The sequence below is a fragment of the Enhydra lutris genome, unplaced genomic scaffold (genome assembly GCF_002288905.1).
Source record: "Enhydra lutris kenyoni isolate GAN:26980312 unplaced genomic scaffold, ASM228890v2 scaffoldscaffold1, whole genome shotgun sequence".
In the NCBI taxonomy this organism is placed as follows: Eukaryota; Metazoa; Chordata; class Mammalia; order Carnivora; family Mustelidae; genus Enhydra; species Enhydra lutris.
The window spans coordinates 58,690,517-58,704,573 of NW_019154085.1; the positions used below are offsets into that span (position 1 = coordinate 58,690,517).

Genomic DNA, 14,057 nt, shown 5'->3' on the forward strand with positions numbered 1-14,057 from the left:
ACACACACACACACACACACACACACACACATATGTTTATTATTATATATATATAATAGAGATGATAGTCTATATTATATATGTAGTCTATATTATATATATATACTAAAAAACATATGTGTGTGTGTGTGTGTGTGTGTGTGTGTGTGTATATATATATATATAAAGGTTTTATTTATTTATTTATTTGACACAGAGTAGGCAGAGAGGCAGGCAGAGAGAGGGGGGAAGCAGGCTCCCTGCCTAGCAGAGAGCCCAATGCGGGACGCTATCCCAGGACCCTGAGATCATGACCTGAGCTGAAGGCAGAGGCTTAACCCACTGAGCCACCCAGGCACCCCTTTAATATATTTCTTTCCACTTTAGAAAAATAAAATTATAACACAGAAGGAAATGACATTAGTTGCACATGAGTTGCTTTTCCACAAAAAAAAAAAAAAAAATCAGTGGTTACTATGAATTTTGACTTTGCTACTAACAACATCACCTTTCCCATGTGATATATCCTCTTTGGGTTTCATTTAACTGAAGTGCAAAATCAAGAGTTTGAAAATATGCAAAAAAGGATGCACAGCACCATAGTAAAGAATGTGCCAGGGGCGCCTGGGTGGCTTAGTGGGTTAAAGCCTCTGCCTTCAGCTCAGATCATGGTCCCAGGGTCCTGGGATGGAGCCCCACGTTGGGCTCTCTGCTCGGCAGGGAGCCTGCTTCCTCCTCTCTCTCTGCCTGCCTTTCTGCCTACTTGTGATTTCTGTCAAAAAAAAAAAGGAAAAAAATTAAAAAAAAAAAGAACAATGTGCCAAAGTCATGAATTGACATTTCAGAAAAGAGAAGATGTAAATGGCCAGCAAACATATGAAAGATGTTCAACCTATTAGCGATCAGGAACATGCAAATTAAAGCAAGACAATATATTATTTTTTCTCATTAGATTGATAAAAATTAAGAAGTCTAACAAAATTAGTCGGGGGGAAGGGCGGGAAAAATGAAACAAGATGGGACCAGAGAGGGAGACAAACTGTAAGAGACTCTTAATCTCGGGAAACAAACTGAGGGTTGCTGGAGGGGAGGGAGTTCGAGGGATAGGGTGGCTGGGTTATGGACATTGGGGAGGGTATGTGCTATGGTGAGTGCTACGAAATGTGTAAGCCTGATGATTCACAGACCTGTACCCCTGGGGCAAATAATACATTATATGTTAATTTTTAAAAAGTCTAACAAAATTATATGTTGGTGATAATGAAAAGCGATAAGAAAGTTTGAAGATTATATTGGAATACAGTTTGGTATTATCTTTTTTTTTTTAAAGATTTTATTTATTTATTTGACAGACAGAGATCACAAGTAGACAGAGAGGCAGGCAGAGAGAGGGGGGTGGGGGGAAGCAGTCTCCCTGCTGAGCAGAGAGCCTGATGTGGGGTTCGATCCCAGGACCCTGAGATTATGACCTGAGCTGAAGGCAGAGGCTTTAACCCACTGAGCCACCCAGGCACCCCCAGTCTGGTATTATCTGTTGAAACTGACAACATGCTTGCCTTAGAACCCAGTCATTTTACTTCTAGGTATATATAGTTGAGAATCTCTTGGTCAAATAGGCATGGAAAACATAGAATATTTATAGCAGCATTGTTTGTAAAAACAAAAAACTGGAAACCCAAATGTCCATCAACTGGGGAATGGATAAATAGTAATATAGCCATACAACAATGAAAAATCTGGAGAAGAGATAGGCACAGATATTAGAAATTTGCACGTCTTCAGAATGGACATAGTAATTAAAACTTTATTTTTACAAAAGTTTTATTTATTTTAGATGGGGAGGGGCAGAGGAGAGAGAGAGGGGAAAAAAAAAAAAAGAGAGAAAGAGAGCAGCAAACTCCTTGCTGAGTATGGAACCCAATGTGGGTCTCAATCCTATGACCTCAAGACCAGGATCTGAGCCAAAATCAGGAGTTGGATACCTAACTGACTGAGCTATCCAGGCACCCCAGTAATTCAAAGTTTAAGCCTGAATAAAATCATACATAAAGCCCTGTAGAGTGAAAAGAGAAATGGGTGGAAAATGGCAAGAAGGACCAACAAATTCCCTTTTCAAAAAGGCAGAGGAAACAAAGTTATACAAACCTTTAATCATCATCTAATATCAGTTTCCTTTTTCCATTAGAGATTGAATCTATTTTCTCTGTCTTCTGTAAAGTACCTTTCATTAGAAACCCTTCTGTAATGTGCAAAATTACTTTGTAATATAAATAATCACTACCTTTCTTCTTCTGTTCAAATATATTGAGTTTTTAAATTGAGGATACATCAATTTGGAATCATTTGAGTTATTCTTTTTATTTATTTTGCTAGAATATAGTAAATTGAATTTTAGAGGTTTCTTGAAAACAAAGATTATACTTCATACCCAGTGGTAACTTGAGTATAGACTCTGAATTCTGATTTATACCCTTTATGGTGTCCTTTCTTTATAGATGCTAAGAAAATTCTTTGTTGAATTATTCTAGTCAAAGAGAAATATGGAAATTACTTGAGAAGATTAAATTTTATTGACACCAATGATACTTAGGCCACATCACCAAAAAAATTTATGGCAACATCAGTAGTGCCTTTTAAATTAAATGACAAATTGGAAGTGTTTAACAACATATGGTCGCTTTTCCTTGACATATATGATTAAGAATATATCTTTTTATCGAAATGTAAAATACCATCTGGCAGAAGTAACAATTATTTTATTGGCCTTATACATTAAATTAATTCACTGTACTTTAAAGAGTAAATATTTTCCTATTTTTCCTTTTTCTTGTGCTAGATCTATATTTATTTATAATACTCAAAAGCTGCATAACTCAAAAACTATAATTAGGTATAACAATTAAAATGGATCTTAAATTTTGAGCAGAAAACAATGTGTTTCTAAATTTTTCCCAAACATTTCTTTGAAATTCAAATGGCAACAGCCCTTTTCTGATATTCATAATTATAAAGCTGGGTTATCTGAAAATTTACTATTACAATTTTTTATTAGATACATGATCAGACTCTGTATATGAAAGGAGTTATATGTATATGTATATAATGCTCTTTACAAATAGGAAGAAATTTTTGTAATAAGGATGATGCATTTTGAACAGCTATGTAGTACCACTACTAGCCAGAGTTAATCATTCATTTATCAAACCTTTCAGGTTCAGAAGATACCAAATGAGTAGGAAAGTTTTTCTGACACAATGTATATTACATATTTAATAATGTGGACTTTTGGCAATTTATCATTTTAGGAAACATCAAACATTTAATAATTCTGTGTACTGTAGTGTTCTCCAAAGCCACATTGGGACTAATACAAACAATGGATGCTTTAAACATTAGCATGAAGTATTTGTATCAGATATCTGGCCTTTTAAATTCTATAAATGTGGTTGTTAATTTTTAAAGTATTGATTATTTCAAGAGGAGCTGTATCTGGATTTAAAATGTTTCTGCTATTTTTGAGTACAGTCAGGAAGCAAAGTACTTGGACAAGTAATACTTCAATAGTCAATAATTTTTAGAACCAATTTATGGCCAGACCATGTTCTCTGCTCTGAAGAAGTTTAAGGTTTAGATGGGAAGGCAGACAAGTAAAAAAAGAGATTATAGAGTAGGATTGTAGGGTAAGATACATAACTAGTATTAACCAACCACTCTCCTAAAAGATGGGGTGGACTGTGAGGATAGCAGATGGAAAGAAGGACATTTCAGATAGGAGAAACAATAGGTTTGACTATTCTGAGACCTAAAACAACATGATTTAGCTACATAATACTTTGGTATAACCAAGGAAAGGGATACAATAACAAATTTGAGGATGTTTTCCTCTTTTAAATCAACTTTATGGTAGTATAAATAATATACAATAAAATGTACCAATTTTAAGTGTACTAGTTAATGAGTTTTGACAAACCACAACCACACAAAAAATATATATAACATTTCTAACAACCTAAAAAGTTCTTTTACTCCATGCAATCAGTTCTTCCACCCAACTCCACTTCAAGCCCCCAAGATAACTACAGATCTGTTTTCTGTCACTATATATTTGATTTCATTTGTTCAGTTTCATTAAAATGATATTACACAGCATGCGCTCTTTTGTGTCTCACTTTTCCTCAGCATGGTGCTTTTGAAGGTAATCAATGTTGTTGCATATGTCATTAGTTTCATTTTTACTGCTGAGTGTTATAGCATTGTAAGGACATATCACACTTTATCCATTTACCAGTTGGGAAACATTTGGATTATTTCCAGTTTAGAGCTATGATTAATTAAAATGCTGTAAACTATCACATTCAAATCTTGGTGTGGACATATGTTTTGATTTATTTTTGGTAAATATATACAGTATAGTTGTTAGGTCAAATGGTAGTTGTATTTTTAACTTTATTTAAAAAATAGAACCAAAAAATAAAAATAAAAAATAGCAGAAAAATGTCCAAAGTGGTTATACTGTTTTAGCTACTGTTCACATATTATATATATATGTTTTTCATCTTTTTAGTTTCAATTTTTTTGTGTGTCTTTGAATCTAAAGTGTGTCTCTTGTGGGGGTACCTGGGTGGCTCAGTCAGTTAAGTAGCTGCCTTTGGCTCAGGTCATGATCCCGGAGTTCTGGGATTGAGCCCCACATCAGACTCCTTGCACAATGGGGAGCCTGCTTCTCCACTGCCTGCCACTTTCCCTTCTTGTGCTTGTTCTCGCTGTCAAATAAATAAATCTCTCTGTCAAATAAATAAATCTTTAAAGTGTGTCTCTTGTGGACTGTAGATAGTTGTATTTTTTAACCCTTTCTGCAGATCTTTGTCTTTTAATCAGAATGTTTAATCCATTTATATTTAATATAATTACCGATAAGGTAGTATTTACACCTGACATTTTGCTCTTTCTTTATGTCATATGTTGTGGCTTGCTGCTGTTGTTCTATTCCTTTATTACTGTTGCCTTTTCAGTGTTTTATATATATATATATATATATATATATATATATATATATATTCTAGTGTATCATTTTAATTCCCTTGTCATTTCTTTTATTATACATCTTCTGATTATTTTCTTAATAGTTACTCCAGGGGTTACAATTACCAAGTTATAATACTGTAGTTCAGATTAATACCAATTTTACTTTAAAAGTATGCAAAACCTTTACTACCCTATAGGTTTATTCCCTCCGCTCTCTCTTGAGCTATTATTGTGATACAAATTACATCTTTATACATAATATGCCAACACAGAATTATTATTGCTTTATGCAATTGTCTTTTAAGTCAAATAGAAAAAAATGAGTTACAAATAATACATTTATACTGTCTTTTATGTTTACTTATGCAGTTATCTTTACAAGTGTCCTCTATTTCTTCATGTGAATTTGTGTTATTGTCTAGTGTCCTTTTATTTTAACCTGAAGGACAAGTATCTCTTGCAGGGCACATTTCCTGCAATGAATTCTATTTTTGTTTATACATGTATTTTGGAAATATATTAATTTATCCTTCATTTTTGAAGGATAGTTTCCCTGGATATAGAATTATTGGTTGATGGTTTTTTTCCTCCAGTATTTTGAATACGTCATGCCACTGCTCTCTGCTTCCATAGCTTTGGTTGTTAATTTTATTGAGAATTATGTAATGAGTGACTTCTTTCTTGACACTTTCAAGATTCTCTCCTTGCTTTTGGCTTTCAATAGGTTGATTATAAAGTGTCCAGGTGTGGATTTCTTTGAGTTTATTCAATTTGGAATTTATTAATCTTGCTGTGTAGGTTGTTTTTCATCAAATTTGGAAAGTTTTTGACCGTTATTTCCTCAAATATTTCTGCCTTTTCTCTTTTTCCTCTATTTCTAAGACTTCCACTATATATATGTTGGTATGCCTGATTGTGTTCCACAGACTTCTGTGACTCTATTCATGTTTCTTTATTTTCTTTTCTATTTGTTCCCCAAACTTGATCACCTCAAATAATCTGTATTCAATTTTGTTCTTCCATCTGCTCAGATCTGCTATTGAGCCCCTCTAATGAATGCATCACATCAGTTATACTTTTCATCTCTAGAATTTCTGTTGTTGTTTAAATAACTTCCCTTTATTGATTTTATCTATTTGGTAAGAAACTCTCCTCATAGTTTCCTCTAGTTCTTTAGACATGGTTTCCATTAGCTTTGTGAATATATCTAAAATATCTTATTTAAAGTCTTTATGTATAAGTTAGACATATGGACTTCCTCAGGGAGAGTTTCTATTAATTGCCTTTTCCACTATGTATAGGCCATACGTTGTTATTTCTTTGCGTGTATTGTGCTTTAAAAAACATATTTTATTTTGAAAACTGGATGTTTCAAATAATATAATGTGGCAACTCTGGAAATCAGACTCTCCTCTGTTCCCAGGGTTTTTATTGTTTCTGTTTGTTATAGTGGATGTTGGTTTAGTGACTTTTTGAATGCATTCCTTAAAGTCTATATTTTTTGTTATGTGTGACCAGTGAAGTCTTTGCTCAGTTAGCGTAGCAGTCATCTGATGACTGGACAAAGATTTCCTTAAATATCATCAAATAGTGAATCTCCTAGTCTTCGCTGAGGGGCTTAATATGTGTATTGGGACATGCCTTCAACACTCAAGCGGCAAGTTTACACATCTATATTGGTTTTCACTTCTTGTTTGTGTAGAGCCTCAAGGTCAGAGAGAGGTGAGAACTTGGGACCTTCTCAGGTCTTTCCTGAGCATCTACACAGCCCTAGATATGCACATGCCCCTAAGCATGCATATGACCTTCTAGATTCCCAGGAATGTCTCAGTTTTTCAAAGTTCCTATGGACATCTCATTCCCTAGCTAAACACTTTAGGGTGGCTGGAAGCAAGGGTGTTCTGAGCAAAATTATGAGATTTTTGACCTTTCTATTAATTGTTAGGGGGAGTTACTGGTGAAATTTTTAGCAATGAAGGAGCATGACTGTATTTGTGTAGCTGAAAAAAATCTTTGCTACTAAAGGAGCATGGATTTAAGGGGGGACAACTGGAGGTAAGAAGTTTAAGATTATTGGGGTGTTCTAGGAAAAAAGTGAGGAAGGCTTGAGTTAAGATTGGAGTAGAGGGAATGGAGAAAGGGAACTGGTTGGAAAAGCTCTTTTACAGATTAGACACTTCATGATTTTTAGGGTGATTTATTGGGAGGTCAGTAGTTGACTAGGAGAGAATATGTCTATTCTTGGATCTGAGTAGGGAAACTAGCTGAAGGATGGGGTCATTCACCAAAAAAGCAAACAAGAGGCATAGGTTTGGGTGGACACATAAAGATACTGATCCAAATATAGCATTACCTATGGTTATAATAACTGATTTTTTTTTTAATAGAAATGAGGTATCTTTAAGAGGGAAATTCTGTGTAACTATGCCCAGATAGCTTTGGATTCAGATGCTGTAATCCGTGTTCCCCTCCATCCAGAAGATTCATCACTACTCTTATTTAGGCATGCTTTAAAGGTGCTTATTATTTGGAACATATTTGACAAAGTGAGAGGAACTCTGTCACCCTAAAGAGAGCCTGTGCCTAAATACAATATAAATTTGTCGATCATCAATCATTTCTTGGGTGGTTTTGGCCTCTGAAAACCTAGCACAGAGCGGATAATGGGTAAAAACGTTGTTGACGCTAATTATTTGGAGAAGCGTTGAGTGATGATTTTTCTTTAAGCCCTGTAAATTAAATTGGGCCTAAAATGATTGGTTTTAACATTTAGGAAACGTTGGTTTCTTTGAAATGCAATTCCTGGAAAGCGGAGAAATCAAGGTGGTGGACGGACTGCGCTATGGAGGAGAAGCTCTGACCTATTTCCCCTCTTTTTACACCTCTTCCTTTTCTGCCTCTCAGACGACCAAGTTGAGTTCAAACCAACCTTTCAGTTTTTGAGTGGGACTGCGGGGAACACCCAAACGAACAGGGTTCTCGTTTCAGCGTTCCCGCTGTTCCATTTCCTACCCAGTCACCTCCAGGAACCGGCAGGCCGGCGTCGCAGATCTCGAGTGAGGCCTGGATTCGCAGAGAAGAGAATGGGGGGCGGGGGGGGCGGAGAGGGAGGATGTCTGAGGGGCGGGAGCGGCCCAGGCGCTAACTTCCGTCCCGCCCTCCCAGCCTAGACTGGAGAAGCACCGCGGCCCGCGCCGACCGTCTGTGGCACTCCTCCCGGGACGCCCGCCGGACTCCCGAGCAGTCTCCAATTGGCCGTCGGGGGAACGGAAGCCGAGGAAGAGCAGTGAACCCGGAAGTGCTTCGCTGCGGAGGCCCGGGCGACTCTTTTGAATGGAATCGGGCTGATTCATCGCCGGTTCGCGGAGCCAGAGCCCCGTGGAGTCTGAGCCGCCGCTACCGCCTCCGCCGCCTTCGCGTCACCGCAGGTGGAAGACGATAGCCCAGACCGCGGCTGGCCGACCCCCCCGGCCTTCAGGTAAGACAGGGAAGGCAGGCCCGGCAGGTCCGCGGAGACAGCCGTGCTAGGCCGCCGCCAGCCCCGCGCTTTCCTGAGTCACGTTGCCCGGCGGAGTTGCCACTAGAGGCCTGGGCCCTGAAGGAGGAGCTCAGGCTTCTGCGTCTTCCTCGCCGGTTTCTCGGGTGTCTTGTAAGTTAGGTCTGGATGTGGTCTCCTCTTTCAGGCGTTTCTGCTTCGCTGAATTTAAGGGCATCTCGGGAGCCCTCTTCTCCCTATACCAGGAGAACCCTTGTGTGTGGCGTGTGTGTGTGTGTGTGTGTGTGTGTGTGTGTGTGTGTGTGTGTGTCTATTGATAGTTATTCCCGTGTTGAAAAACTTCAAAGCGGCAGAGGAAACAAGGGTGAGAGAATAAATACAACTTTCCCGTTGAAGGCATGGTTGTTTTATCACTTGTCCTTCCCATAGGCCTGACCCTTTTTCTTAGTGTTAGGATTTCAATTCCCTTTAAAAACCAAACAAAAACCCCAGAGATGCACTGGTTTTTTAACCTTGAAACTCTTCAAAGTGTGGTTTTTCTGCTGTGCCTTTTAACTTACTTTCAGTTTGTCTTAATTGTGTAGTTATTGTGAATAGGTAATATTTCCTGTTTTCAATAAAGTAGTAATCTGCTACTCTGTGTTACCTCTTGAAACTTAATTTTCCTGGGAACTTACTTTGTGTCTGTCAAACGAACACAAAACGCAAACTTTTCGGAAGAGTTTGAATATAAATCTAGTGACCAAATGAAAAATTCTTGAAATTAAAAATGGTAACTAAAAGTTGGTAAAGATTCAGGCGAAATTTTAAGGCAGGGAAGAAGCCTTAAAAATTAACAAAGAAATGCAGTTCTAGGGTGAAAATTATTATTATTATTTTTTTTTACTGCTCACAAAAATATGTTTTTAGTGCTACTAAGTTGTTGATTATGTGTAAAGCCAGAAGACAGTCACTGGTAATGTTGAAAGAACAAAACAGAACAGAATACAGTTTTAGTGGAAATGATTAAGACAGTGGTGCTTTTCATGTTTTGTCTTGGAAGGGTAGCAGCTGGCTCATTTAAAGCTTATATGTTTTAAACAAATTTAAATTTAATGAGTAACTGCGCATTTGGCAAGATTAAGATACAGTAGTTCAGAATTAACTACAGTTGTGTTTAGTGAAGTGATATTTAGTAAAAGGCCTGAATATTGTCTTGAATTTGCTGCAGAACATAATTACTTCTAGCCCACAGAAGAAAGTTTTGAAGTCATCTTTCAATGAAGCCTCACCTGTTGATTTTGGAATATTATTCCCCCCCCCCCCGCCCCCGAAGGTGCTTGGTAAATAATATTTTGCTGTTCTAATTGTAAAGCTGCATTTTAACCTGGGTTTATTTTATTTTTATGCTTGTCATGTAAACCTTATGTTTAGTATGTAGGTTTCGAGCTCCTGTTTGAGTATCAGGAACAAAAGGCAATTGTGTTTTTGTTTTTCATTTTATAGCAGTGTTCATTTCATAATTTACTGTCCACTTCTGAAAGTCATGTGGACGTTCATGGGATTTATTACTCATGAGCTTGTCATATAGCCAGTTTGTTGCACTCATTTGATATTCATATCCCGCTTTGTGATATATTGTCATCTCCATCTGTAAAATGAGAATTGGATTAAATAATAGCTTCTGGTTCTGTGATGATAGCAATAATAGTAACAACAGTTATTGAGTACCTTACAAATGTTTCAGGCACTGTATTAGGTGCTTTGTATTTTATCTTACCACTGACTTGCAAGGTAGGTATTATCCCCATTTTATAGATGAAATCTAGATTCTAGAAGAAGGTATTTTTTTCCAGATCACACAGAGAGTAGGTTTGCTTGCCTTTTTTTTTTTTTTTTAAGGTTTGATTTATTTATTTGTCAGAGAGAGAGAGGGAGAAAGAGAGAGAGATAACACAAGCAGGGAGAGGAGCAGAGGGAGAAGCAGGCACCTCATGGATCAGGGAGCTCGATGAGGGACTCGATCCCAGGACCTTGAGATCATGACCTGAGCTGAAGGCAGACGTTTAACCAACTGAGCCACCCAGGCATCCTATTTGCTCATTTTTTAAAGACTGTATTTATTTGAGAGAGAGAGAGAGAGAGAGAGAGAGAGAGCGCACGAACGGGCTGGGTGGGGCACACAGGGAGAGAGAGAAGCAAACTCCCCACTGAGTAAGGAGCCCAATGGAGGGCTCGATCCAAGGACCCCAAGATCATGACCTGAGCTGAAGTCAGACGCTTAACTGACTGAGCCACTCAGGTGCCCCTGGAGATAGGTTTTGAAGTTCAGATTCCAGTCAAGGTCTGATTGCCTTCATAGCTTTTCTGGCTCTACACTGCTTCCTTTCACTTTATGTATTTTTCATGGGTTTATATCATGCCTCCCCAAATAGACTATAAATTCTTTCAGTGAAAATCACTGTTTCTTAGTGGCTCTATTTCTGTATCACCTTATTATGTGTGAAATGGTACAGGTTTCTCCTACTGTCTGAAAGTTAGCTTTACCCCACTTCACTTTTATAGAAGGCCTACATTATGCCTGTTTTTTGCTAACAGAAGTCTGAAGAGGATTTTCACTTTTACAAAATGTTAATTGTTTCTTTGATTTATGCCATTTCCACTTAGGAAAGTTTTAATAGGAACACTCTGCTTTTGGATAGAGGGGGGAACCTTGTATTTAATGAATGTTAGACTGAATGTTGTAATTAGGAAACAGCACAAAAAAAAGATATTGTGGTAGTTCCATCTTCACTGTTCTAAACTGGAAAAAAATCTTGCTTTCAAAATCCTATTTATATGATTAAATTTAATGTTGACTCTTTCTATTTCTACCATTGAAGAAAGCCCTTAAGAAAGTCAAAGAAGTCCCTAATACTTTCCACAATTCAGAAAGCAGCGGAATTAGAAATACAGTGAGATCTGGAGTACAGAAAGGATTTAGCATCAGTCTGAGAAGTAATATGGAACTGCAGCATGGGTTGGGGAGTACAAGATGAACTAAGAAAAACAGTGATAAACTCGAACAGCTGAGAGTTTCATGCTTTTGTTTGAGTTTTATGAATTACTGGGACAACAGTGTCCCTTGTGAACAGGTTGAAAAGTAAAAAAAAAAAAAAAAAAAAAAAAATTGCCACATTCCAAATCTAGATTAAATTAATTTTGAAGATTCTGTTTTTTTAAGTTATTCATGGTTCCATGCATTTTCTATAAATATTTGAGAATTGATTTATTTTATTTCCAACATGAACACAATCTGTGTCAGGTTCTAACTAGATATTAACTCAGTAGGAGATGAAAAAGTGGAAGATCATCAACTTTTTGATGTACAATCTTTTGAAAGTACCAATGCTTATTTCGTACTGTTTTTACCAGTTAGGATTCTAAAGATTACTCTGTGCATGGCATATTAGTTACAGTTAAATATTTTATTCATATTATCTGATAAATTTTTAAAAAGATTTTATTTATTTACTTGAGAGAGAGAGAGCGCGAGCGAGCACAAGTGGGAGGGGGAGGGCAAAGGGAAAAACATATTCCCTGCTGAGCAGGGAGCCAGATGTGAGACTCTGGGATCATGACTGAGCCAAAGGCAGACAGATGCTTAACCTGACTGAGCCACTCCAGTGCCCCTAACTGATAACGTTTTCAGTAAAGTTAATCATATCATGATAAGCTCTGGAGTCCTCTCTTTTTCAATAGATGTAAAAGCTTGCTTTAGGTCTATAGGTGTAGAGTGGGTAGCTAAGGCTAATTAAGCATCTGCCTTCATCTCAGGTCACGATCTCAGAATCCTGGGATCCAGCCCTGAGTCAGGCTCCCTCCTTAGAGGGAGGACTGCTTCTCCCTCTCCCACTCCCCGTGTTCATGTTCCCTCTCTCGCTCTCTGTCAGATAAATAAATAAAGTCTTTAAAAAAAAAAAATCTAGAGGTGTTATGTATGGCCTTTATTTCTAAGAATTGGAAGTATTGTCTTTCTTATAGTGTAACATTTTAATTTTATGAACTCTTGCTAAATTCTGCAAAACACAAGTCCCTCCTCCAATATAATTCATTTAGTACTACAAAATGTGCCTACTGTTTTGAAATTTCACTAAGTGGCAAACTATGTAGGAAGAAGAATCTGTGTTGTATGAACCATAGCTCTGCTAAGGAGGGTGGTGCTGATAACAGCCAACACCCATTGTTCACTTACTGTACACCAAGCATTATGTTAAATGTAGGTTATGTCCACTGTCTTCTTTAATTTTCTGAACAACTGTATAAGGTGGATGCTGTCATTATCCCTATTTTGCAGATGAAGAAATAGGCTCAGGAAGGTAACTGACCCAGGGACACACAGCTAATATGTATTAGAGATGGAATTTGAATCCTGTCACTTGTACTGCAGAGTCATAGCTCTTAACCCGGATATAAGATATGCATAACATAAAACTTACCATTTTAACCATTTTTAGAGGTACAGTTCAGTGGCTTTAAGTACACTCATGTTGTACATTACCACCGTCCATCTCCAGAACTTTTTCACTTCCCATTGTAATACTTTTGGAATCCTAGATAGCTCATAATTTTATTGAAGAGACCTTGGCTGTCATCTCTGCTTGCAAAACATTTTTTTTCTTTTAGAATTATAAACACTAGTTAGATCTAGTCCAGTGATTATTTTTCACTTATACATTATCTATTTCTTTTTGCTTTGCTTTGTCGACACTTAAGCATTTGTCCACATAAGAACTTCATCAACAGCATAAAAGATAAAAGAATATGTCACTAACATATCTCTTTAGCAAAACAAATTCTTGTTGTAAAATAGTGTGTAATTCAGCCCTTGTTGAATACCCAACCGGATGAGAACACATTTCTTTTTTAGTTTTAGAAATACATTGTTCACTCATTGATCCACTTATCAAATAATTTTTGTGGTGAGAGTCAGGTAACAAAATTAACCATTTTAAAGTGAATAGTTCAGGGGCGCCAGGGTGGCTTATTTGGTTTAAGCATCCAACTCTTGGTTTCAGCTCAGGTCATGATCTCAGGGTCTTGAGATCAAGCTGGTCGACAGGCTCCCTGTTCAGCTTTAAGTCTGCTTAAGATTCTGTCTCTCCCTCTCCTCTACCCCTCTTGCGAGCATCCATGTGCTTGCACTCCCTCTCTCTTTCTCTCAAATAAATGAATCTTTAAAAAAAAAAAACAAAGTGAACGGTCATTGTGGTTTAGTACATTCACAGTGTTGTGCAACTACCACCTCTATCTAGTTCCAAAACATTTCCATTATTCTGAAGTAAAATCCCTTACCCATTAAGCAGTTTTCCATGTTACTCCTTCCCTGTAACCTCTGGCAATCACTAATCCTTATTCTTTTTCTGTGGATTCAGGTATTTGGGATATTTAATATAAATGGAATCACATAGTTTTTGACCTTCTGTGCATGTCTTCTTTTACATAGCGTAATGTTTTGAGGTTCAATCACATTATCACATGTGTCAGTACTACATTTCTTTTTATAGCTGAATGATACTCCATATATTCCATTGTATGT

The 14,057-nt window shown here is 37.2% G+C and overlaps 1 protein-coding gene across 1 annotated transcript in view; it reads left to right on the forward strand.

Annotated features, from left to right (window-relative positions):
- The first annotated feature begins 7,998 nt into the window (after positions 1-7,998).
- LOC111140976 (proteasome 26S subunit, non-ATPase 14) overlaps positions 7,999-14,057 on the forward strand; it is a 101,228-nt gene continuing 95,169 nt past the window's right edge. The window contains exons 1-2 of the mRNA XM_022493267.1: positions 7,999-8,060; positions 8,170-8,482. The gene's annotated coding sequence lies outside the window, so the exon portion shown is untranslated. The remainder of the gene's footprint in view (positions 8,061-8,169; positions 8,483-14,057) is intronic.